We start from the raw sequence: 25,053 nt of genomic DNA, 5'->3' as shown, positions 1-25,053 counted from the left end.
CAACCCTGAGCCCTAAGGTCTCATTTTCTTTAGTGATGTGTTTGAGTTTTTTTTTTTTTTTTTTAATGAATTCTAGTCATCGGTTTACCTTTTGGTGCCACTTTGAGTAATGCTGAGGGTTTTTTTTTTTTTTTTAATGGTAGGCTTGAGACTTACACTTTTCAATTTATCCAGAGAGCTAATAGATTCTGGAAGGAAGAGAAATTGGGACCTTGAACATAGACATTTATTAATAACTACTAATGCAATGCCTGGAGAATTCTTTAGAGAGAGAGAGTGCAGCTGAGGCAGGGTTCAAGATAGGAAATATGTCTTGGCAGAACCTTAGAGCAGCCAGGCCAATAAGCTTCATGATTTTCCTATTTAAATAAAGGACTCTATTACCACAAATCATCCTTCCCTTTCTACTTTCTTCTCTCCCCTTTCTCTCTTGTATTATGTTTTCTCTTTCTTTTTCCTCTCTGCCTGCCTTCCCACTCTTACCCATTTCCTCAGAGTCTTTCCTTTCCTCTTGCTCCAGGACTGAAACTCAGCCTTGCTCTCATCACACTGTCTGTAGAACAAAGGCAGAAATAACTGAAGGCTGGACTAGAGGTGCGAGGCCACCGACTAGTCTCTTGCATTTGGTTATTATTTTGAGCACCAGACAGCTATTCAGTCAACCTCGTGTTCCACATCCCAGCCAGATGTTGGCTTCTTTCATGGAGGGTCATGAGAAATGTTTATAACAAAAGCCCTGCAAAGCTTCCTACTTTAGTAGACTGAACAAATGATGTTACAATGTTTTTCTATCTTCCCAGTTAAATTGCACCTCATTTGAATGTAACAGCATTAGAGAAAGAATGACTAAGTAGACCAAATTGTCATTTTTCGGGCAGTATTTCCATGTGCTGAGTTTATGAGATGAATGCCAAGATGATTAGAGATTTTCTGTGTATCCTAGAACATAGAAATGGTATCCAACATCTCCTCCATGGAAGCTTTGGCTCTGTTTTTCATAAGCTTCCCACTCTGTTCATATACAATACTGTATCTTAAATATAAACTTATCATCAGATTTAGCAAATCAATACCATAAGAGTGTGAAATGGTCCCTGGAACTCTCCACAAGGGCATTTCACAGTAAAAGCAATTGAAAAAGAAGCGGCAATGGAATATCTTATGAGATAGCCATTTAGATCACACAAGGGCCATAAAAGTCACAAGCAGTTTGTGTGAAGCAAGGTTCATAATATAACCATACAGGACTTGCTGGGAAGAAAGAGGAAAATTGCAAACCAATTTGTGGTTATAGCCTTTTCTGTCAATTGTATTGGGATTTAAAACTTGTAAAAGGTAGAAACTTCTGCCAGCTTACATTACGGAGAGAGTGTGTGGCTATAATCATAGCAGCCAAACAAACACCAATTATTTGAAGCCAATAAAGTCTTTATTAACTTCAAAGCAATTAGTGCTTCTTGGGTTCATTTAGCCACAGAATGGGAAGTTGCCACCCTAGAACATTTGTTGGGAACAAATTTGGGCATCATCTCAGGATGTTTCATTTACATCTTTCAAAAACAGTTTTACAAATGATGGATGAGTAGTTGTGTAATGAGTATATAAAAGTGTGGATCTGCTTTTGGGAGCTAGTAGAGACTCTAAGATTGTAAGATGGCGTGCAGAGGCAGGCCGTCTTGGGTATTTCCTACTGTCAGACAGCTGGCCTTGTCCATTGTGTCAGACTCTGCAGACATAGCTCGCCTTAGAAAGTAATCCCAGCTGTGAAAGTGAAAGTGTAGTCACTTGGTCGTGTCTAACTCTTTGTGACTGTAACCTGCCATGCTCCTCTGTCCATGGGATTCTCCAGGCAAGAATATTGGAGTGGGTTGCCATACCCTCCTCCAGGGGGTCTTCCTGACCCAGGGATCAAACCCGGGCCTCCCACATCACAGGCATACTGCTGTCTATGCTGAGCAACTGCTGGGCATGACACATTTATATGCCTCATCTCTCATTAGCTCAGCAACTCTGCAAGAGTTTGTCCTCTTCCTTCATAGGAAAAAGCTGAGGTTTAGAAGGTTAATTCATAGTAGTTGAGAATCCAACCCAAATTTGCTTGGGTTACCCACTTGGGGTCTTACCAGGACACTAGGCTTTTCCTCCACTTGATGGCCAGAGCCACATACCTTACACATCTTGCTACTTTGGTCACTCTTGATATTGCCACACTGAGATTTAATCTTCAAGTTCTCCCAGACTGGAGATAGAAGCCAAAAGATCTCCTGGTTATGTAGTATTCTGCATTTCTTGTGCTGGCTCTAAATTAATCTCTCCAAACAGTAAAGAAAACTAATTAGATTACATTTGCAAGTCATTCAACATGAATCTTTATGATTCACTGTCGATTATAAGCTAATGCTTTGCCAGTCTATGCAGGTCTTTATTTTCATCTGACCAATGTCTGGTCAGCCTGATCCTGTGACTAAAGGGTGCTCTCTGCAGATGGCTCTCTAGTCTGCACTGGACTGGAGGCCAGTCCAGAATCTGGGGTCCAGTAGGTGTTATCCCCTTTCCTTGCCTGCAAAACCAAAGATGGAAAAAGGCCCAGATTCATAGGTAGTCCAGAAGCCTTCTGGAAGATTCCAGCCAGAGCTCATAGCCAGCATCTGCCAGGCCCTACCCAATGGGTCAAGCCCAAGTTCACGAAGTGGGTGGGCATCCACTGCCTGGACCACTTAAAAGCATGAAGCCAGCACACCTTGCCCGGGTGTGCCACACAGCATCACCACCTCCATCAGAGCTCTGCCACAATAAGCCAAGTATCTGACAGACCCAGGCCATCCTCACACTGCTTTGTACTAGCTCTGTGGTCTTGAACTAGTCTAGTTTCATTCAGGACCATCAGTTTGTTCATTGGTAAATTGGGGTATAATCTCTGCACTGACTCCTTCACAAGGATACTTCAAGGAACAAGAAATAATGTTATTTGTCCAAATGATGTGTAAACTCTAAGAAGCTATAAACTAACATGAGATTATTCTCATTCTCATCTCATGTTGACTGGGAAGATGGATAACACACTGGGCCTCAACATGTCCCGGCTTCCAAGGGACATTAGGGAAAGTCCCTTGACCATCTGGGAACTTCTCACCTTTATCCACACCAGCAGCTCTCGGCAAGGATGGAGATGGCAATCACGCAGGACCCTTGCCATCTCTATGCTGGAAAGGAGGTACTCAGGGGCTAGCAGAGAGTCTGTTGTGACCTGTGTGGAGTCGGATGTCCTGGCATTCCTTCTGCAGCGTGGAAACCAGTTTGCCTCAAGTTCAGTTCAGTTCAGTCATCCAGTCATATCTGACTCTTTGTGACCCCAAGAACCGCAGCACGCCAGGCCTCCCTGTCCATCACCAACTCCCAGAGTTTACCCAAACTCATGTCCATTGAGTCGGTGATGCCATCCAACCATCTCATCCTCTGTCATCCCCTTCTCTTCCTGTCCTCAATCTTTCCCAGCATCAGGGTCTTTTCAAATGAGTCAGCTCTTCACATCAGGTGGCCAAAGTATTGTAGTTTCAGCTTCAACATCAGTCCTTCCAATGAACACTCAGGACTGATCTCCTTTAAGATGGACTGGTTGGATCTCCTTGCAGTCCAAGGGACTCACAAGAGTCTTCTCCAACACCACAGTTCATAAGCATCAATCCTCAAGTAGCCAGGGCCAATTAGTGCCACGCCTGCAAGTCACCCTCTCTGTCCTCCATCCCATTCACCCCTGGTGTTATAACCTGTGGATTTCAATTGCATTGGTCCCAACCCATATACATACGTCACAAATAAAGCAAAGACTCTTTGAGGCCCCTGCCTAGTGGAATTGGAAAAATGCCTGTCATCTTGTGAGTAACCTATCTATGGATGTTGGAGGTTTAAATAACCCAGCACTTCCTGTCCCCTGGCCACTGAAGCAGTGCTATTTCGGCAGCTGTGGCTGGCTGACTTCAAATGGGGACTCTTAGGATGAGTGAAATTTTTGCAAACTGCAAATGCCTCTGAGTAATGGGTTTCATTCATTTCCTTGAAGACTACGTGCATTTTCCAAGTGGTTGTGCTAATAGGAGAATTTGAAAATTCATACACAAGCCATGGTTGTGACTTGCATTGTCAATACCGAATTATTTCACAGTCGATGCCTACAGCAGTGCACTGATATTTTAAACAATAGCTCTGCTTCTTAGAGTACAAAGGGGGAAAATGTGAAAATTTTAATAGTCACTATAATCCATTTATCAGAGTGGTACAGTTATAAATAGTACTTCTCCAATTAATTGGTGGCCTTAGTCATTAGAAAAACAAATCACACCACACTAGCATCTTCTAATTTCCACATCTCGCACCACTTTTATCATCTATAATGAGTAATTTTGTTGAAATAAATTTATTAACATGACTCAGAAAGACGAAGACAAATTATCTTATTTTCCTTTGGGATCATTAAGAAAAAGAAGGGTGAAATGAGTGGTTTTATCCTGCTCCAAGTACTGTATCATACTTGGAGTGGGGGTGGGGTTCTCTTTCTCAAAGAGAGAGTAGAGTCTTTGGACTGGCTAAGCACCAGAGGACTAGCCCAAACACTGTTATGGGCAAGATCCACTTCAAAAGGAAAGGAGACGTGATCACAGTGTGTTCATCCTTAAACCCAATCATTTGTGTCATTTGTTTGCTATTTATGTGTAAGTGGGGCTTTATTTCTGTCTTCTTTGCTGCTGCTGCTGCTATGGCTGAGGTCAAGAAACACGACTCGGACCATGGTCAGCCTCAGTATGGCGAATATATAGTAGACACCACTGAAAGCCAAGAGACCAGCCATCTCCCACCAAATCTTCCCCCTTGCCTCCCCTTTCTGGGCCCCAGTTTATTCTGCTGTAAAGCCAAAGGAACAGATGAGACATTCTCCAAGTGCAGTTCTCTAAACTTCCATGTGCATGCTATGATTTTAGGTTTACTTTTGAGGATGAATCCCATGGGACTGAAGGTAGCATAGTTCCAGATTGGGTATGGTTGGAGGCCACTTCAACTCCTGGGAATTTTCCAGATTAGAAACAAGCAAGGGCTACTCTTGGTTTCTTGGGCTTCCCAGATGGCACTAGTGGTAAAGATATGCCTGCCAATGCAGGAGACATAAGAGATGCCTGTTCAATCCCTGGGTCGGGAAGATTCCCCTGGAGAAAGGTATGGCAACCACGCTAGTATACTTGCCTGAAGAATCCCATGGATAGAGGAGCCTGATGGGCTGCAGTCCATGGTGTCACGAAGAGTTGGACGACTGAAGACTTAGCATGGTACTCTAGGTTTCTTGGGGCAGCTCACTCTTTTTTAGGTGTGGAATGAATGAGCCATGTGGGCACCTTCCACTCTCTTTATTTCTCCCTTCTGCATATTAGTCAGAGCTCTGGAGTCAGGCCAACCTGGAGTTGAACAGGAGCTCTTCCAATGATTAACCGTGTGATCTCAGGCAAGGTTACTCAAGCTACCTGAGTCTTGGTGTCTTGGAAGCTGGATCCATATGCATACATTCTGATGAACCTTCCCTGCCTGCCCTGCAACATCAAACTCATACATCCTCTCCCTCCAGTTGGGTTCAACTGGGTCCCATCTCTTCAGAGAATTGCTGTGAGGGTTACAGTTACTGTGTTAGGTACTCAGCCCCTAGCATAGCATAGTTGCTCACTAAGCAGGCATTCATTCCTGTGTCAGTCATTGAATCCACCAACCTTACCTAATTCACAAAACACACACTTACATTGATTCACAGGTGGTGCTAGTGGTAAAGAACCTGCCTGCCAATGTAGGAGACATAGGACATATGCGTTCAATCCCTGGGTCGAGAAGATCCCCTGGAAGACAGCATGACACCCCACTCCAGTATTCTTGCGTGGAGAATCCCATGGACAGAGGAGCCTGGGGGGCTACAGTCCATGGGGTTGCAAAAGAGTCAGACAGGACTGAAGTGACTTAGCATGCACACACACACACACACACACACACACACATTGATTCACATGTATTCAAGCATCAAATATTTACGGAACACCTCCTAGATGCCACACAGTGTTGTAAGAGCTGGAGGCACAGCAGGGAACAAAAACAATCCAAAGCTCTGTCCTTATTGAGTTGACATTCTATTGGGTATAAACAGACACAATATGACATCAATATATTGTGATAAAAAACATGTTGGAAGGTGATAAGTGCTACTGAGAGAAATCAGGGGAGAGTGCTTTTCTCGAGAGGGATGGAGTTGAGTTGTAGGTTTAAATGGGGTGGTCAGGGAAGGCCCCACAGAGAGCTGGCATCTGAACAAAGATCTAAAGGAAACAAGACAATGAACCCACAGAGATTTGGGGAAAAGAGCAATAGCACATGCAAAGGCCCTGAGACAGGAGGGTATCTGGTGTCCCTCAAAACGGTAAAGAAGATAGTTCCGTTGAAGCAGAGTGAGAATGAGGTTGAAGTGTTCACTGGGAGCCATTGTACAAGAGCAGGTAGCCCTTGGAAAGGCTTTGGCTTTGACTCTGAGTTGGAAGGCACTGGAAGATTTTCAGTCTAGGAGCGATCTGATTTATGTCATAACATGATCACACTGTGGCTATTGAGGAGTGACTATGGGAGTCAGGAGTGGAAAGAAAGGGAACATTCTGTAAGGAGACTATTGTCATAATCTAGGTAAGAATGATGGTGGCTTGGAGCAGGGTAATGGTGGTGAGGGTTAAAAAGAGTGGGTGAATTTAGAGATATATTTTGAAACAACACATCAGATTCGTCAATAGTTTGATTGAATGGAGATATGAAAAAAATATACAAGTCAAGAATTAATCCACAATTTTTAGCCTGTGATTCCAATGTTTTTACTCTGAGCAGTTGCAAAAAATGCTATTGCTATTTATAAATCATTGTAATCATGTTTAACAACATGGTAAACCAGATAGAAATATGTGAATAATTTTTATAATACAAGACTAGAAGAATGTTAGTTGCTTATTATCTTTCTAATACTGATACTAAAGGAGAAATGCCCCCCAAGAAATAAGGACATTTCTCTAAAGCCAGTCGCTGTTCAATTTAGACATACAACAGAATTACCTATGAAGCTTGTTAAGAAATCTAGATATGAGGTCACCCCCAAACCTGTGGAATCAGATTCTCTGTTTTAAGCACATACCCACACATACAGCTACACACATCATGTTGTCACTGTTATGTTTTTATATGTTTGAGTCAGTCAAGTGCCTGGTTTGTGACTGATCACTGACCAGCTTTCAAAATAAAATAGCTGCTTGTTTTAAATAAAGTATTTTTTCTCTCTGGGTTGTCTGTAGTCATCAGCTCCTGCCTACCATCAAAACAGAATGGCCCCAGCTGATTTTTTCAAGATGGGGATTTGGGATGTTCATTGACTCACCCATATGACCTTCAGTTCACTTAACATACTAATAATTGGCCTCAGTTTCTCTTCTGAGAATTCAGAGAGAGATGGATTACGAATTCCCAGGATCCTTTATAGCAGTATGATTCTATGATACTATGATTCTGCTGTTATTATGAAATTTTATTAGAAGGCCATTTGCCTCTTCAAACTGAGCATTTACAAAACCAGAAATATAAATGATGGTGATAGTTATTTTACTTAAATTACATATTGAAATTAACCCCAAGTCAATTCAGTATAGTGTCTTGCAAAAGATCACAGCCTTTGGAATCAGAAAGACCCTCATTCAAATCTGGGAGCAACTTGCTTCACCTCTGTAAGCCTCAGTTTTCTCACCTGTAAAATGAAGATAACAGTATGTATACCATAAAGTTGTTGTGAGGATTGAGATTTCATGAAAAGTGCTTGGCATGAGGCCTGGAACAGAATATGAGTGTAACAAATAGTCATCATCACCACCACCACCACCATCAGCATCATCACTGCTATCACCACCACCACCATCATCTTCATCATTGCTATTCCTAAACATTATGCCTTTTCGGTTGTCATTAAAGAAGGCTGCAGATAAGTTTATGAAAGCATGCATTTAAATAATTTAGTACTTGTTTTCCAATAGATCTGTCTGAAAGTACACATATGGATAGAAGATTGGCTAAAATAGAGCAAAACTTTTCACACTGTGTTCTGGTCGAACAAACAGAAAAACAACCAAAAAGTGGGATTGTTTCCTCCTAGCCACTTACTGGCTATGAGATCCTGGACAAGTCATGGTACATATTAAGAACTGGATAAAATGAAATACTAGGAGTCTTATCATTATGACATAAAATCTGGGTGGTAAGAGTAATAAAAGATTTTGGTAGTAAGAGCATGTTAGACAAAAGACGTATATGCATCAGATCCTAACAACGTGTATAGCTCTTGCACTCAGGCACCAAACTCAGAAGAGAGAGAAATCTCCCCTATTCTGAAGTTATATTTGAGACTTTCTTTTTGTAAGCTATGGGTTATTAATAGATTAACAATGCACTTCATCTTTTATTCTCATTTGAAATTATATGTGTATTAAGAATCCATGCGTTTTTAGACAGTTCTTAGCCCAGATTTCACATTCCTGCCATTCTTCTCTATTTCAGTAGCTCATTTTCAGGAGTGATGCTTATGGTGATCTCTATTCTCCAGAGCAAGTCTCCCGGACTTTCCCGCAGCCCTCTCAGCAGAGCCCCACCCCAACTCTGATCTTCAGTTGCAGGTGAATTCAACTCCCTCTAGAGGAAGGCGTAAGGAAAGGAAAGGAGGAAGCACAGCGTCCATGTCCCTGCCATGTAATCAGAAGCTTGCCTGCAATTTGAGTATTTCACCATAATTGCCATGTTTTCAATATGAATGATAAAAAGGCAGATATAAAGGCAAATATCAAGGCCTCTGGCTGACAAAAGCAGATTTCAGAGAGAAATGTGAATATAGCAACTTACTTCAGCAATAAAGAGAGTATATTTTATACTCTAGCTTTTTTTCTCCCCTGTTTTGTAAAATCATGACTTTCTAGTAAATGACATCCCAGAAGATATTTATCAAAGCAGGAAAGCTGTGGAAAGGAGTACCTCACATTCACTTTAATATTTCGCCTTTTCTTTTGACATTTTCTTGCCTAGAGATCTAATTCCATTAAACATGTACATTTTTTTTTTTTGGCTGGAAGTCTTCTTCATGTATCTTTCAGATAAATCTTAAAAGTACATAAGGTCTGGAGGGCAGCTTTTTTTAAAGTGCAAATGAGACACACAGTGGAATATTGTCTATGAGGGTTTCCAAATTATTGATATTCCTGCAGAGCTTTCTCTTGCACTTTCTGTGATAATGATAAGGGAACAAACAGGTAAGGTTCCAAGGCACCTTCTGTGGACCACTGTCACACCACATTAGGCATATTTCATATCTGACATGTAGGAACTTACTTTGGCTGATCACTTCTTTGATTGGCTTTATTAAGCATGGTCATGACTGAAACTTTGCCCAATGGACAAGGTAAATAAACGTGTAACAAAGAGTCAAGGTAGCCGTACATTGAATAATATGCCATTATGCTTTTGCCAACGGACATGGGTTGCCTACTCTGCTTCAGCACTGGACTCCTCTAGGACCTTGGAGTGTGAGTGTTTGCTAAAGTGGAAGAATTACATTCCAGATTCTATAAACACTGTGAGTGAATTGGTATGTCTTCTAGTAGACCTTTTGAGCCTAAAAACTTGCATCCATAATTTCTTCTCTTGATTTTATTTTTCATTCCCTCCATCTTCAATTATTTCCTATGCTTATATGAAATCAAACTCCCAGCATAAGGATTGACAAACATGAGATTTTTTTTTAACAGATGTGTATTTCTTATTGTTCAGCACACTGGAATTTCAACATAAATGAGAAAGTCTATGAGGAATTAAGATTGTTGAATTTGTTCTTCTACTGTGCTGGTCGCCGCCCACCCTGCCCCTGACTTCCCCACTCCCTCCCCTTTCTAAGGCAGCCATGGAAAAGGAACCATGTACAGGATACTGTTGATGAACCCAGGGGAACAGAAACCATTCTGGAATTTTCTGTTCATTCACCTTTCAGGCCTGCAACGGTCTGGATGAGCAAGCCCCATTTGGGGTTTCATGAGATCTTTAAGTTTATGTCTTTCACCCAATTTGTGACATTAAAACATGGAGTTTTAGAATGTCATCTTTTATGAGTAGTCACTTTGGGTGGAGTGCGAGTTGTAGAGAAGGATAATCTAGATTTGTTTTCTGCTGTACAGCAGAACTACTGCTTTGTTACTACATTATTTTCTGGGTGTTATCTTTACAGCAGGTAAGACCTCAGTGAAATGAGACAATGACAAGTCATTGGATAATTAAAGTTAGGTATAGCACCGAAAAGCTACTGCAGGGCTGGGATATTCAGGTGGGCATGTGACGTCACTCAGAAGCTCAGGATTGCAGTGCAGGCTCCATTGTCCTCAGGGGAGCCAACTTAACTGATGCCTCCTGGCCTGTGTCCCTGGGGTACAGGGGAAGAGACCATAGGTAAAAGTCATTTTCCCTTTGCATTCTGAGACCAGGGAACAAGTCTCTGTGTTATAAGGTTCTCTGCTTTCAGATGACCCATCTGAAGATGACACATAGAGCAGATCTTAAATGTCCTCAACACACACACACACACACACACATTGTAATTCTGTGAGCTGATGGAGTGATGGAGGTGTTAACTAATCCTAGTGTGGTCGTCATTTCACAATATATGCACATACCAAATAACCATGTTGTTGTTGTTCAGTCATTCAGTCGTGTCTGACTCTTTCCAATCCCATGGACTGCAGCACACCAGGATTCCCTGTCCTTTACCATCTCCCAGAGGTTGCTCAGACTCGTGTGCATTGAGTCGGTGAGGCCATCCAACCATCTCATCCTCTGTTACACACCTCTGTTACATCCATCTCACCATGTTATAGACCTCAAACTTCCATGATGTTATGTCACTTATATCTCAATAAAGCTGAAAAAAAAAAAAAACACAAAGAGACAAGACATTAGCAAGACAAATGTGAGAACCCAGAGGAAGGGCAAAAGAAAGGGGAAAAAGATCTCCTGTCCTAAATATAAATAAACCGTATCCCCCATGCATCTGAGACAGTTGGTTTGTCAAAGCTCTTTCATGAGAAAAGCTGGGTTTTTGTTTCCCTCTGCCCATGTCATACAGCTCTGTGTCTTCTCTTGTTATTGGATAATCACCATAGCTTAACTCAACTCATTTTTCTATCACTGAAGATAAGGGTGTGTTGAAGTTACTGCATGGTGGAGGGGATGGTGGGAAGGAAGGGAGCAGGCAAAATCTGTTGCTTTTGCAAAATTGTCATGGAAAGGATAGCCAGAACATAAATGATACTGTTTTGGCTTCAAAGGGTAAGCAGGTGTCTTCGAAGTCCCAAATGAGCTGTGTACAAGCTTGTACAAACAAGTGCAGAATCAGGCCTGTTTGTTATTCACACAAACAGAGTTGAAACCATCTGAATTCTACAGTTCCCAGAATTCAGATGGTGCACAATGGTCCATAATGAGCAGCACCTGTGCTTACCTCAATTACCAGACAGTTCTGAACAACGGCAGAAAGGGCTTACTAGATTTTTTTTTCAATAATAGATTTAGTTATGTCTTTCATAATTGGATTCAAAAGCTCAAAATTTCATTTTGCAACTTGTTCATAAAATGTGTATGAAAAAGTCTGGCATTTATTCAAAAGAAATAGTCTATGAAGGAAAAATTGCAAAACAGCCAACCGCTGGTAACTAAAGCAGCCAGATTATAGTCCAAGCACTTGGCAAATACACCATCTTTTTATTATTTCAGTAATTGAATTTCTGTTAAAGCATGGAGCATAATTTAACATGAGGAATTTATTTATAATACAATAGCGTTTCAGTAATAAATGCATTATTATTGTCACTTTTAATGGAGTCTTATGTATTCCCTCTGAGACTGTGCGGCAGACTTGAAGAGAGCCACTGCACCAGTGTTGTTTGTAGACAATTGAATTAATTGGAGACAGGGTCATTAACTCGACCTGAATACCTCTGATTGCTTCTGTAAATAAGGTTAGAGAGCAAATGGCTAATCTTCATTGTCATTATAGATTCCTCTTACATTTTCACACTGCCTTGTATATTAAGATCATTTTGCTAAGCAGCTTTTTAGACTCTCCTCATATTTACAGTATTGTCTTGTGTGGCACATAACCATAATTGTATCAGACTTATATTACATTCTCCATATCTTTATAAAACACCATACTCGAAAGGAACCTATGTTGAATCACAACTCATAAAAACCATCAGACCAATACATGAATAAACTACAGTGTATAAACCATCATATTAAAGGAAAGTAAAATCATGGAGCAAAAGTGGCTTTGGTCTCCTCTTGCAGATCCGTGTACAATTTGGAAACACAATTAACACAGGCTGTGCTTCCAACCTCTAAAGCAAAAGCACAGCAAGAAAAGCAGTGATTAACATCTCTTCATGTTGCAGTTGATGCCATGCCCTTTCTTGCCCTTCTCAAACGACATTCATAATATGCAAATTATAGGAGGTTGGATTCTTTCTCCCTGCTCATTCTAGGTTGGAGTCAACTAAGAACTATTTGAAATAGAAATGTTAAAAAACTTTTAAATTTTGAGTTGTTCTTTTGCATAGTATTCTCCTGTTATAGGGCTTCCCAGGTGGCGCTAGTGGTAAAGAACCCGCCTGCCAATGCAGGAGACTTAAGAGATGCAGGTTGGATCCCTGGGTCAGGAAGATTCCCCAGAGAAGGAAATGGCAACCCACTCCAGTATTCTTCCCTGGAGAATCCCATGGGCAGATAAGCCTGGCAGGTTATAGTCCATGGGGTTGCAAAGAGTCAGATATGATTGAAGTGACTTAGTACACCTCCTTCTATAGGCAAACATGATATTTAGAAGGAATTGGGAAAAAAAATTCTCCCATTCTGACTCAAATAATTTTAAAAAAATATTCTGGAAACATTTCTATAAGTGAACTTCGTCAGGTCCTTTTGTAATACAATTCAGAAATAAAGGACCATTAACAATGGACAGTATTATGAATATTGAGACTTTTACAAGTAAGATGCCAGAAAGAGAGAAGGAGGAGGAGGGGAAAGAAGAAATAAGGAAAAAAGTAATGCTATACTTTGGTATTTTTTCTTGACAAGATTTGTTTAATTACTGAAAATATCAAAGATGTCATCAAATCCTAGGTCTATACTGGATCATTTATACTCCTGGAAGAGTAGGTTGCTTCTACAGAAACCATAGCTCCAGCATCAGGAATTTATCATTGTCCTATGACCAATTGGAAGCTTATCAGTTTTTCCCCCAGCTTTACTGAACTCTGATGGACAAATAAAAATTGTATATATTTAAGGTACACAATGTGAGGTTTTCATATGCACATACATTGTGAAATGATTAGCACAATCAAGCTAACAAACACATCCATCACCTCATCTGATAACCTTTTCTTGTGGTGAAAATGCTTGAGATCTACTCTCTTGGCAAGTTGCAAGTATACAATGCAGTATCGTTAACTAGAGCCACCATGATGCACATTAGGTCTCCAGAACATATTCATCATATAACTGAAGGTTTATACCTTTTGACCAATTTTTCACCTACCTTCCAGCTCCTGGAAACTACCATTCTATGCTCCATTACTATGAATTGGATTTTTTCTTTAGATTCCATATATAAATGAGAATATGTAGTATTTTTGTTTGTGTCTGGTTTATTCACTTGGCATAACATCCTCCAAGTTTATTCATGTTGTTGCAAATGGCAGGATTTCCCACTTTTTTAAGGCTGAATAATATTCCTATCCCTTAGATAGATTGATTGATAGACTGTAGCTTGGTGTGCTACAGTCCATGGGATTGCAAAGAGTCAGACACAACGACTGAACAACAACAAAATAGACAACACATTTTCTTTAAACACTCATCTGTCAATGAACACTTCAGTTGTTTCCATATATTGGAAGCATACCACTTTTCATGAGTTTCATGGCTAACTGAAAGAGTTGACATTTACCTTGAATATTTAATGAGTCATTTGACACATAGAAAAATAGCCACCATTTCAGTTCTTTTGGACTTTTTGCCTTTATACATTCTTATTTCTACAACTAATTTTTGCATATATGATGAGAACCTTAATAGTATTTGACTTTCCATACATGTGAATATACATTTGTGTGTGCTATCAAAACATGGCTAGAACCCACATGAATATTAATGTAAACAATGAACAACAACAGTATCTTCTTTATTCGATGACTTAATGCCCAGTGTGTGCTACAGAAGTCAACATTTCTGTTCTTAGCCAATTAATAGCAGCACTACTTTTAAAATCAGCATTGTGCATCTCATTTGAAGAATGGTATTTCTCTCAATATTGTTTTTTAGGTGTGCATGCAAAGTTGTTTCAGTCATGTCTTACTCTTTGCATCCCTATGTACTGTAACTCACCAGGCTTCTCTGTCCATGGGATTTCCCAGGCAAGAATACTGTAGTGGGTTGCCGTTTCCTTCTCCAGGGGATCTTCCTGACCCAGGGAACCCACGTCTCCTGCATTGGTAGGCGGGTTCTTTACCACTAGTGCCATCTGAGGATCCCTTAGGCAACTAACTTAATTCATGCTGAAATTATTTTACTTGTCTTGGTATCAGCCATCTTGGATTTTAGCCAATAGATGCATCCACGCAGTCACAGGCATGTACACACATTCACACTTGGGTACACACATTCTCTATCATTAACATACCTTGAATGTAGGCATAGTTGTCTGAAATACATAGTGAAATATAATTGTAGTCAAAGGGAACATTTTTAGCATATACTTGCCCACCAAATTTTTGCCCAAGTTTCCAGCCAGCAGAGTAGTATATATAGGTCTTGTCATTATAAAGCCCAAGTAGTGCAGGCTGGTGGAAACTGCATGGGAATTTGACATCAGGCTAGAGAACATATCTCACTAAAAGTACACATCTCATGTGGTTTGTAAGTGAGCATATCTTTCATGCTTTGGACATTTAAAACCCCGGCCCCCCACCCCACCTTGTGATGCCTTTCTTCACTATAATTCCTAAGATGTACACTTGTTTGGGCTTAGCTGGTAGGGACCCTGTATAATGCTGACTTGCTACTGACATGCTCTCAGGATAGGCAGATTCCCGGGTTTTCACATGACCACAAATGTAACTTGCTTAATTTCTGAATGTATTTTTAATTGTCTGTTTAATCCTTTTTTTTTTTTCTAGATTTTGCCTTCTTCAGAATGGCTAAATGTCCCAAATTCCTCTGCATGACAAGTTCCTCCACATGACAAATTCCTCTTAATGACAAAACCAAACACCCTGACCTTGTTATTACTAGTCTGTCATTATTACAGATCCTGCAAGTTCTTGGAGAAATGCCTACATTTGTTTCCATTTCTTTCTAGGTCAGCTTTTAAGTGGCTCTGGGTTCGTTTGTCATACAGGATTGCTGTTCTTACTGCCATTGATCTAGATTCAAGTGTAAACCCTGCCATTCCACATACAGGAATCTATGTTGAATAAGGCTGCCTGTACTTAGCTATCTTATTTCTGGTGGCCATGATCAGACTTTTCCTCTTGGCGTCAAAAGCATGTTAGGCTTAAGATCAAAGGAGCTCCCAGAGTATGAAGAAAGTGTGGGCCCCTCTTCTTCTCTCATTTACACTTGACCTCCTTTAATTTAGCCTTGATGAGAAGGGAGACTGTTAGCTGGAAGGCAAGATTTTCAGGCAGATAGCATTACAGGATTAAAGATCCAGTATTTCCTTTGCTGTCATTCAAAATAACAGGCATAGGAAATTCTGTTTAAAATAGCTGGGCTTTTTGACTTAGAGGGCTTCTGTAGAGAAGATTTAAGATGTCAGCTTTAAACATGACATTGATAGTCTTAGGCAAAGAATGGGAGTGAATTCTTGTAGAAACTGTCTTTTTTTCTCCCTGCCTGTTTATTAATGATCTTTGTGATTTATTGTAAATGCTGGGGATGATTTTCAGGCCCATTTATCATGGGAAGTGAACACCTTCTTGTTCTTAATGTGAGTATGTCATAATTAGCAATGCATGTGGGCTAGGAGATTTAGTTCTGTCTTTTGTGAAAGTCCTTCAACCTCAAATTTAATCCCAAATTGATTGAATACTTTTTCTTCCATGAGGAAATTAATTATGCCACTAGAAAAACCATCAACTAGAAAGGGAGTTAATATCATGCACAGTGTAGACCAGGCTGGTTAATGTATCAAAATGATATGATGAGGGTAGCTCACGTTTCAGACAAATCAGAATAACGGAATCACCATTTTAATTAAAAGTGGGAAAGTCTGTGTATAGATAGCATTCATTTTCAGTAAGAGCCACATCATTTATTTCTTATGTTCATGCATGTACATTGCACTCTGCACCCCATTGACAGCTATTGCTCAAGATACCAATTACATTGAAACTGTCTATCCAAATGGCGCAGTGGTAAACAATCCACTTGCCAAGCAGGAAATGAGGGTTCAATCCCTGGGTCGGGAAGATCCCCTGGAAAAGGGCATGACACCCCACTCCAGTATTCTTGCCTGGAGAATCCGATGGACAGAGGTGCCTGGAGGGCTACAGTCCATGGGGTCACAAAGAGTCAGGCACGACTGAGTGACCGAGCATGCACACATGTCCAGTCAAATATGTTATATTTTATCAGTGGAACTGAAGCTGAAGGAAAGGTTGGGCTAACAGCCATCCAACCAATTGAAAGGTTACAAATCCATCATCGGGCAACCTATTTGCTTATGTTCATCAAATTAATTCTGATCAGGATGTTTTGATGTTGGGTGGGCTGGCCCAAGTATGACTTCTTTTGAGAGTCAGCTGTCCATAGACATTTCATAATTACGTGTTGTTCTTTACCAGGTGATCTTGTTTGTGCTAATTTTCTGTTCATTGTGAGGCCATTCAGAGTGTTTTTTCATAACAAGAAGAGTATATACAAGTTACTTTGCCAGTCAGCCTAGGGATACACAGAGTGATGGTATAGTCTTGCCCCAGCCATCAAGGCATGTGCAATTTTAGGTTAGCAGGCAAAATGTTAGCACAGTGTCATAATTTGAAAATAATTAAGTGATAAACTGTGATGAAGTTAGTGAAAAGAAATCAAAACAGGGAAATATCTGGGAGAATTAAAGTCATAGAGAAGATCCATGGCATTTGAATATGAGCTTAAAAGATGATTTAAGGAAACAAAAGAGAAAGAAAAAGTGTCATTCTAGACAGAATAGACAAGGTAAACAAAGGCATGGGAAATAAAGAGAAAGAAATAAAGACTTGTCCTAAAGTAGAGGGGTAATGGAAAAAGAGCTCTGAAAATCCTATAGGAAAAAAAACTGCATCTCCTCACCAGGAGGTCATGGCAAATTCTGAAACCAAGAGATCTCAAGCTGTATATTGTCAATGAGACCAAGTACAAAACAAATAAAAGCTTTCAGTCTAACATGGAGTGAAAAGTATGGCAAGAACATCTGATTTGCAGCAGGGAGTAGGCAGGACAAGGGTTGTTGATGGCAATTGGGACAAAGAGCTACAAAGCCTGATTGCTGGGCCTATACAAGTTTCTAGGTGTGAGGAAATGGCTCCATCGCGTGTTGACCACACCTTGAAGCAGTGTCCTGGTGGAGAACAGTCGGCGAACTGTTTCCTCATGTGGAACCTGCAGCCTGGTCTCACCCAGAGCAGCTTCTGCCCCTCACGGCTCTGGGCTACATTCCTGCCTCTTCTTCACACTAGGATATGACACCACAATTTTCCAAGCTGCAATTTTTGCCTTTCACTTAGGTCCTGCAATGCTCATGTGTATATTTCAGACATAAGAATGAAGGCACATTCAGTAACGAAACTGTAGAAGTTTTATTTTATAAATTGTATATATGACTTGGAATGCCATTCATCGAATGCCCTATCATCCCATATACAGGAATTTTATTTTTTAGGAATAACTTTTATTATTTATTTATTTTTGGGGCTGTGCTGGGTCTTTGTTGCTGTGCGGGCTTTTTCTAGTTTCGTCAAGTTGGGGCCACTTTCTAGTTGCAGGGTGCAGGCTTCTTATTGTGGTGGCTTCTCTTGGTGCAGAGTTCGGGCTTCAGTAGCTGTGTTGTGTGGGCTCAGTAGTTGTGGCTCCCAGGCTCTAGAGCACAGGCTCAGTAGTTGGAGCACATGGGCTTAGTTGCCCTACAGCATGTGGGATCTTCCTGGACCAGGGATCAAATCTATGTCCCCTGCTTTGGCAGGTGGATTCTTAACCACTGGACCATGAGGAAAGCTCTACTTTTATAATTTAAAATACTTTCATTGAAAAGCATACCTAGCAATATTCATAGAATATTATGAATCTGCCTGCAATGTAGGAGATCCAGGTTAAAGAATCTGCCTGCAATGCAGGAGACCTGGGTTCAACCCATGGGTTGAGAAGACCCCTGGAGGAGAAAATGACAACCCACTCCAGTATTCTTGCCTGGAGAATTTCATGGACAGAGAGGCCTAGCAGGCTACAGTCCATGGGGTTACAAAGAGTTGGATATGACTGAGCTACTAACACTTCACTTCGTTACTGGAGGAAACATAAGAAACTGATAATAGTGGAGAACATTGGGAAATTGTATAACATGACAGTAGAGGGGCAGAAGATGTACTTTCCATTGTATCCCTTACTGTAGCTTTTGAATTCATTACCATGTTTATTACCTATTTAAAGACAAATACAAGTTTTGAATAAACACAAGGATGTGAAGCATAAAAGTCATTTACATTTCCCCTATTTAATCTTTACAAACTACTACTCTGTGTGGAAATAGTTATCATCTGTAAACTGGAAACATTTTCCTCTAGACTCAGTGAGTTTTGACATTTGAAGGAGTCAAATGCAACAAGGTTTTCTTAGCCTACAGGTGGATGGCCTTCAGTGTTTTGAACACTGAATTCTTGCAACGCATCTCATTAGGTCACTTAAAGAAAGCATTTGGGATTAATTCTGCATTCTGGTTGCCTTTTGGTATGATTACAGGGTGGATTTTGTACTGGTTCCTGTATTCTTTTCCATTCCTCAAGCTAGACTTGCAGTTTAAGAAAGAGTCCCAGTAGCCTGAAGAAATCATCCCCCCCTGCCTCACTCAGAGCCCAGCCTCATGACTTTGGCTAAAAGGTCCTGGAGCATTATGGGTAAAGTAGGAGGATACCTATTCCATCTCTCCCCCTGTCCCTGTCCAATGTTCTTGTAGCAATCAAATGAGGTCATAGGAGTGAAAATACTGGAATATTATCAAGTGCTCTGCAATTAAAAGTTATTTGGTCTGGTTGATACAATGATGATTGCTTATTGGGACCATAGGCAGTGGGTGCACCCAGGGACAGTTCTCCCAGAGGGGCGCGGAGAAGACCTCTTTATGGCTATATTCTAGGGGGTCTTAGGCATACCAAACATCGTACAGAGTTTGTGTGTGGTTGATGAAGCCTCTGGCCTTAAAAGCCTACCCTCCAATCAAGTGTCTCTGATATATCAGGTAACAAATCAGATGTGAAGGGGAGCAGACAATACTGATAAGGTGATTGGCATTGAGAGACATCAAAGAAGAAATGTAGTCTAGGGGTATTGGAAGAGGGATGCCTGCTTTCCCAGTTGTGAGGCAGCTCTGAGTATTATGGGCAACAGAAAAAAAAAAAAAAAAAACTCAAGCAAAGAAAACGCAGCTCTGAGCCTCTCAGCAGCCTGCTTTGTACTCCTCTAGGGACTCAGACTGCCCATGGCTGGGGCTCTGATGGAAGTTGGGCTCCATCTCCAGACCACTCCCATAGACACAATGGGGAGATTCCTACAGAGAAGCAGCTTCTGGGTTTAAGTCACCCAGTCATAATACTTCCCTGCTCCACCTAGGATTTGTGACTGAGGGAGTTCTAATGGGAAGGCTTTGACTTTGTTATGGATTCCTGACTTCTGACCGTCCCTGGGCTTCTTATGAAGGTGAGCTGCCAACCTTTCATTCTCTGCTTTGCTGGAGACAGGGTCGTGGGAGTCCAAGTTCCATCCACTTGCTTACCTTCATTCTGTCTCTTGCCCCCATTTTAAAAAATAGACTTTAAAGGCAAAAAATACTTGTCTGTATTGATTTTTCCCCCATCTGCTTGCTGTTTGTTGAAACAGCTCTGACCAATAGCAAAGAAGTCAGGATGACTTTTAATTATTTCTAGAAAAATTTGAATACTGCTTTATTTTCCCTAATGCAAGTTGTGATGTTCTCAAGACATTGGAAAAGATCCTGATGCTGAAAAAGACTGAGGGCAAGAAGAGAAGGGGATGACAGAAGATGAGACGGTTGGATGGCATCACTGACTCAGTGGACATGAGTTTGAGCAAACTCTGGAAGATATCGTGAAGGACAGAGGAGCCTGGTGTGCTGCAGTCCATCGGGTTGCAAAGAGTTGGACATGGCTTAGCAACCGAATAGACAAAAAAATAAGACATAAATGGCTTATTAGCCAGCACTGGCCAGCCTTGCTGGGAACACACTGGCCCCCTCCACACTGCCATATCATTTCATACTGCAGTGAGGTGGGATCCAGACACCTCGGGTTTTTCCATTCCTTTGAAAGTATCCTTAAATCTATTTTTCAGCTTGATATTGTTGGTACTAAGTCTCAGTATTTACAGCCATAAGATGGAGTAGTAAGAGCATTGGACTCAGGGGGGACTGTTGTGAGGACTGAAAGAGGAGATGCAGGAAAGGTGCTGAACTTGCTTCCTGGTGCATCGCGCATGCTCCATCTCTATTCGGTTCAGTTCAATTCAGGCACTCAGTCATGTGTGACTCTTTGCGACCCCATGGACTGCAGCACGCCAGGCTTCTCTGTCCATCACCAACTCCCGGAGCTTGCTCAAACTCAGGTCAGTTGAATCGGTGATGCCATCCAACCATCTCATCCTCTGTTGTACCCTTATCCTCCTGCCCTCAATCTTTCCCAGCATCAGGATCTTTTCAAATGAGTCAGCTCTTTGCAGCAGGTGGCCAAAGTATTGGAGTTTCAGCTTCAGCATCAGACCTTCCAATGAACATTCAGGAATGATTTCCTTTAGGATTGACCGGTTGGATCTCCTTGCAGTCCAAGGGACTCTCAAGAGTCTTCTCCAACACCACAGCTCAAAAGCAGCAATTCTTCAGCGCTCAGCTTTCTTTACAGTCCAGCTCTCGCATCCATACATGACCACTGGAAAAATCATAGCTTTGACTAGACATACCTTTGTTGGCAAAGTAATGTTTGCTTTTTACCATGCTGTCTAGGTTTGTCATAGCTTTTCTTCCAAGGAGCAAGTATCTCTTAATTTCATGGCTGCAGTCACCATCTGCAGTGATTTTGGAGCCCAAGAAAATAAACTCTGTCACTGTTTCCATTGTTTCCCCATCTATTGGCCATGAAGTGATGGGACCAGATGCCATGATCTTCATTTTTTGAATGTTGAGTTTTTTTTTTTTTTTTTTACTTTACAATATTGTATTGGTTTTGCCATACATCAACATGAATCTGCCACGGGTATACACGTGTTCCCCATCCTGATCCCCCCTCCCACCTCCCTCCCCGTACCATCCCTCTGGGTCATCCCTGTGCACCAGCCCCAAGCATTCTGTATCATGCATCAAACCTGGACTGGTGATTCGTTTCATATATGATATTATACATGTTTCAATGCCATTCTCCCAAATCATCCCACCCTCTCCCTCTCCCACAGAGTCCAAAAGACTGTTCTGTACATCTGTGTCTCTTTTGCTGTCTTGCATACAGTGTTATCATTACCATCTTTCTAAATTCCATATATATGCGTTAGTATACTGTATTGGACTCCTTGGAAAAAAAGTTATGACCAACCTAGATAGCATATTCAAAAGCAGAGACATTACTTTGCCAACAAAGGTCTGTCTAGTCAAGGCTATGGTTTTTCCAGTGGTCATGTATGGATGCGAGAGTTGGACTGTGAAGAAAGCTGAGTGCTGAAGAATTGATGCTTTTGAACTGTGGTGTTGGAGAAGACTCTTGAAAGTCCCTTGGACTGCAAGGAGATCCAACCAGTCCATTCTAAAGGAGTTCAGCCCTGGATGTTCTTTGGAAGGAATGATGCTAAAGCTGAAACTCCAGTATTTTGGCCACCTCATGCAAAGAGTTGACTCATTTGAAAAGACTCTGATGCTGGGAGGGATTGGGGGCAGGAGGAAAAGGGGACGACAGAGGATGAGATGGCTGGATGGCATCACCGACTCGATAGACGTGAGTTTGAGTGAACTCCGGGAGATGGTGATGGACAGGGAGGCCTGGCATGCTGCGATTCATGGGGTTGCAAAGAGTCAGACACGACTGACTGAACTGAACTGAACTGATACTGTATTGGTGTTTTTCTTTCTGGCTTACTTCACTCTGTATAATAGGCTCCAGTTTCATCCACCTCCAAAGAACTAAACAGACATTTCTCCAAAGAAGACATACAGATGGCTAACAAACACATGAAAAGATGCTCAACATCACTCATTATCAGAGAAATGCAAATCAAAACCACTATGAGGTACCATTTCATGCCAGTCAGAATGTCTGCTATCCAAAAGTCTACAAGCAATAAATGCTAGAGAGGGTGTGGAGAAAAGGGAACACTCTTACACTGTTGGGGGGAATGCAAACTAGCACAGCCACTATGGAGAACAGTGTGGAGATTCCTTAAAAAACTGGAATTAGAACTGCCTTATGACTCAGCAATCCCACTGCTGGGCATACACACCGAGGAAACCAGAATTGAAAGAGACACATGTACCCCAAGGTTCATCACAGCACTGTTTATAATAGCCAGGACATGGAAGCAACCTAGATGTCCATCAGCAGATGAATGGATAAGAAAGCTGTGGTACATATACACAATGGAGTATTAATCAGCCATTAAAAAGAATACATTTGAATCAATTCTAATGAGGTGGATGAATGTTGAGTTTTAAGCCAACTTTTTCACTCTCCTCTTTGACTTTCATCAAGAGGCTCTTTAGTTCCTTTTGCTTTCTGACATAAGGGTGGTATCATCTATGTATCTGAGGTTATTTATATTTCTCCCAGAAATCTTGATTCTGGCTTGTGCTTCATCCAGCCCAGTATTTTGCTTGATGTACTCTGCATATAAGTTAAATAAGCAGTGTGACATTATACAGCCTTGATGTACTCCTTTCCCAATTTGCAACCAGTCTGTTGTTCCATGCCCAGTTCTAATTGTTGCTTCTTGACCTGCATACAGATGTCTCAGGAGCCAGGTAAGGTGGTCTGGTATTACCATCTCTTGAAGAGTTTTCCACAGTTTGTTGTGATTCACACAGTCAAAGGCTTTGGTGTAGTCAATAAAGCAGAAGTAGATTTTTTTTTCTAGAACTCTCTTGTTTTTTATGTGATCCAACAGATGTTGGAAATTTGATCTCTGGTTCCTCTACCTTTTCTAAATCCACCTTGAACATCTGGAAATTCTTGGTTCATGTACTGTTGAAGCCTTGGTTGGAGAATTTTGAGCATTACTTTGCTAGAGTATAAGATGAGTGCAATTGAACATTCTTTGGCATTGCCTTTCTTTGAAATTGGAATGAAAACTGACCTTTTCCAGTCCTGTGGCCACAGCTGAGTTTTCCAAGTTTGCTGGTATATTGAGTGCAGCACTTTCACAGCATCATCTTTTAGGATTTTTAATAGCTTAGCTGGAATTCCAACACCTCCATCTCTATTAGCCATTATGAATCATGCTTAGGGCCCCAGCCATGACCATGAATGTACTCTAATACCACCTTGACACTTGGTGGGGACAGTGGCAAGCCCTGGTGATCCTTGGGACACATTTGGTCAAGTACAGGTGCAGGCAAGTAGTCTCAGGAAAATTATAAGTTGAAGTCAGTGCTTATTAGAAGGATTCTGATAAAACCTGTTCAGGAATAATTGCCCAAAGAGAGCTTCAACTTGATCAGGTTAGATTCAAAGTGATATAAGGCAGTCAACTTTCTTTGTTGCTAAAGAAGGGCAGAATAATTATGGAGGAAAAATCCACAGTTGATCTCAAAACTGTATTTTAGCCATTAGTTTCCAGTCCAGATCACCAACTTATTTTTTGTCAGCAGTTTATATCTGAATAGCCTCTGTACCCTTGGTCCTCTCAGTGTGGTTCACTGACCAGGACCATCTGTAGCACCTGGGAATGTGTTAGAAATTCAGAACTCAGGACCCATTCCAGGCCTCTGTAACTAAAATCTTCACGTGCAGGAGATCTCCAGGTGATTCTAATGTACATTAAAGTTTGAGAAGTACTTGTTAATAGAGTTCTCTCACCTAAATTTCCTAGCTTGGTCCTCTTATAAGCCTATGTGATATATTACCCCATTTTACAAATGAGGAAACTGAGATGCTTGTGTTAAGTGCTTAGTCTGCTGCTGCTGCTGCTGCTAAGTCGCTTCAGTCGTGTCCAACTTTGTGCGACCCCATAGACGGCAGCCCACCAGGCTCTGCCATCCCTGGGATTCTCCAGGCAAGAACACTGGAGTGGGTTGCTGTTTCCTTCTCCAATGTATGGAAGTGAAAAGTGAAAGTGAAGTCGCTCAGTTGTATCCGACTCTTCGTGACTCCATGGACTGCAGCCTAGCAGGCTCCTCCGTCCATGGGATTTTCCAGGCAAGTGCTTAGTTTAAGGTCACACAAAAATAAAGTATCCAAGGTGACATTCAAAAAAGATCATCTGACTCCCAATCTCATGCTCCTCTAACTTAACTAAAGCTACCTCTTTAAAACCAATAGGGGAAATGTAGCTATTTACATATGTGACTGAAGATGGGAGAAAAGGCACAGGCAGGAAAAGAAGACAAGAGCTGAGTCTAGTCAGTCCATCAAAAGGGTAAGAAAGCCATGATAGATTGTGAGTCAAATGTAACTCTGA

The 25,053-nt window shown here is 41.2% G+C and overlaps 1 protein-coding gene across 1 annotated transcript in view; it reads left to right on the top strand.

Annotated features, from left to right (window-relative positions):
• AFF2 (ALF transcription elongation factor 2) overlaps positions 1 to 25,053 on the top strand; it is a 539,484-nt gene that overhangs the window by 463,278 nt on the left and 51,153 nt on the right.

The sequence above is a fragment of the Bos mutus genome, chromosome X (genome assembly GCF_027580195.1).
Source record: "Bos mutus isolate GX-2022 chromosome X, NWIPB_WYAK_1.1, whole genome shotgun sequence".
NCBI lineage: Eukaryota > Metazoa > Chordata > Mammalia > Artiodactyla > Bovidae > Bos > Bos mutus.
This window is presented reverse-complemented; position numbering and strand designations above follow the sequence as displayed.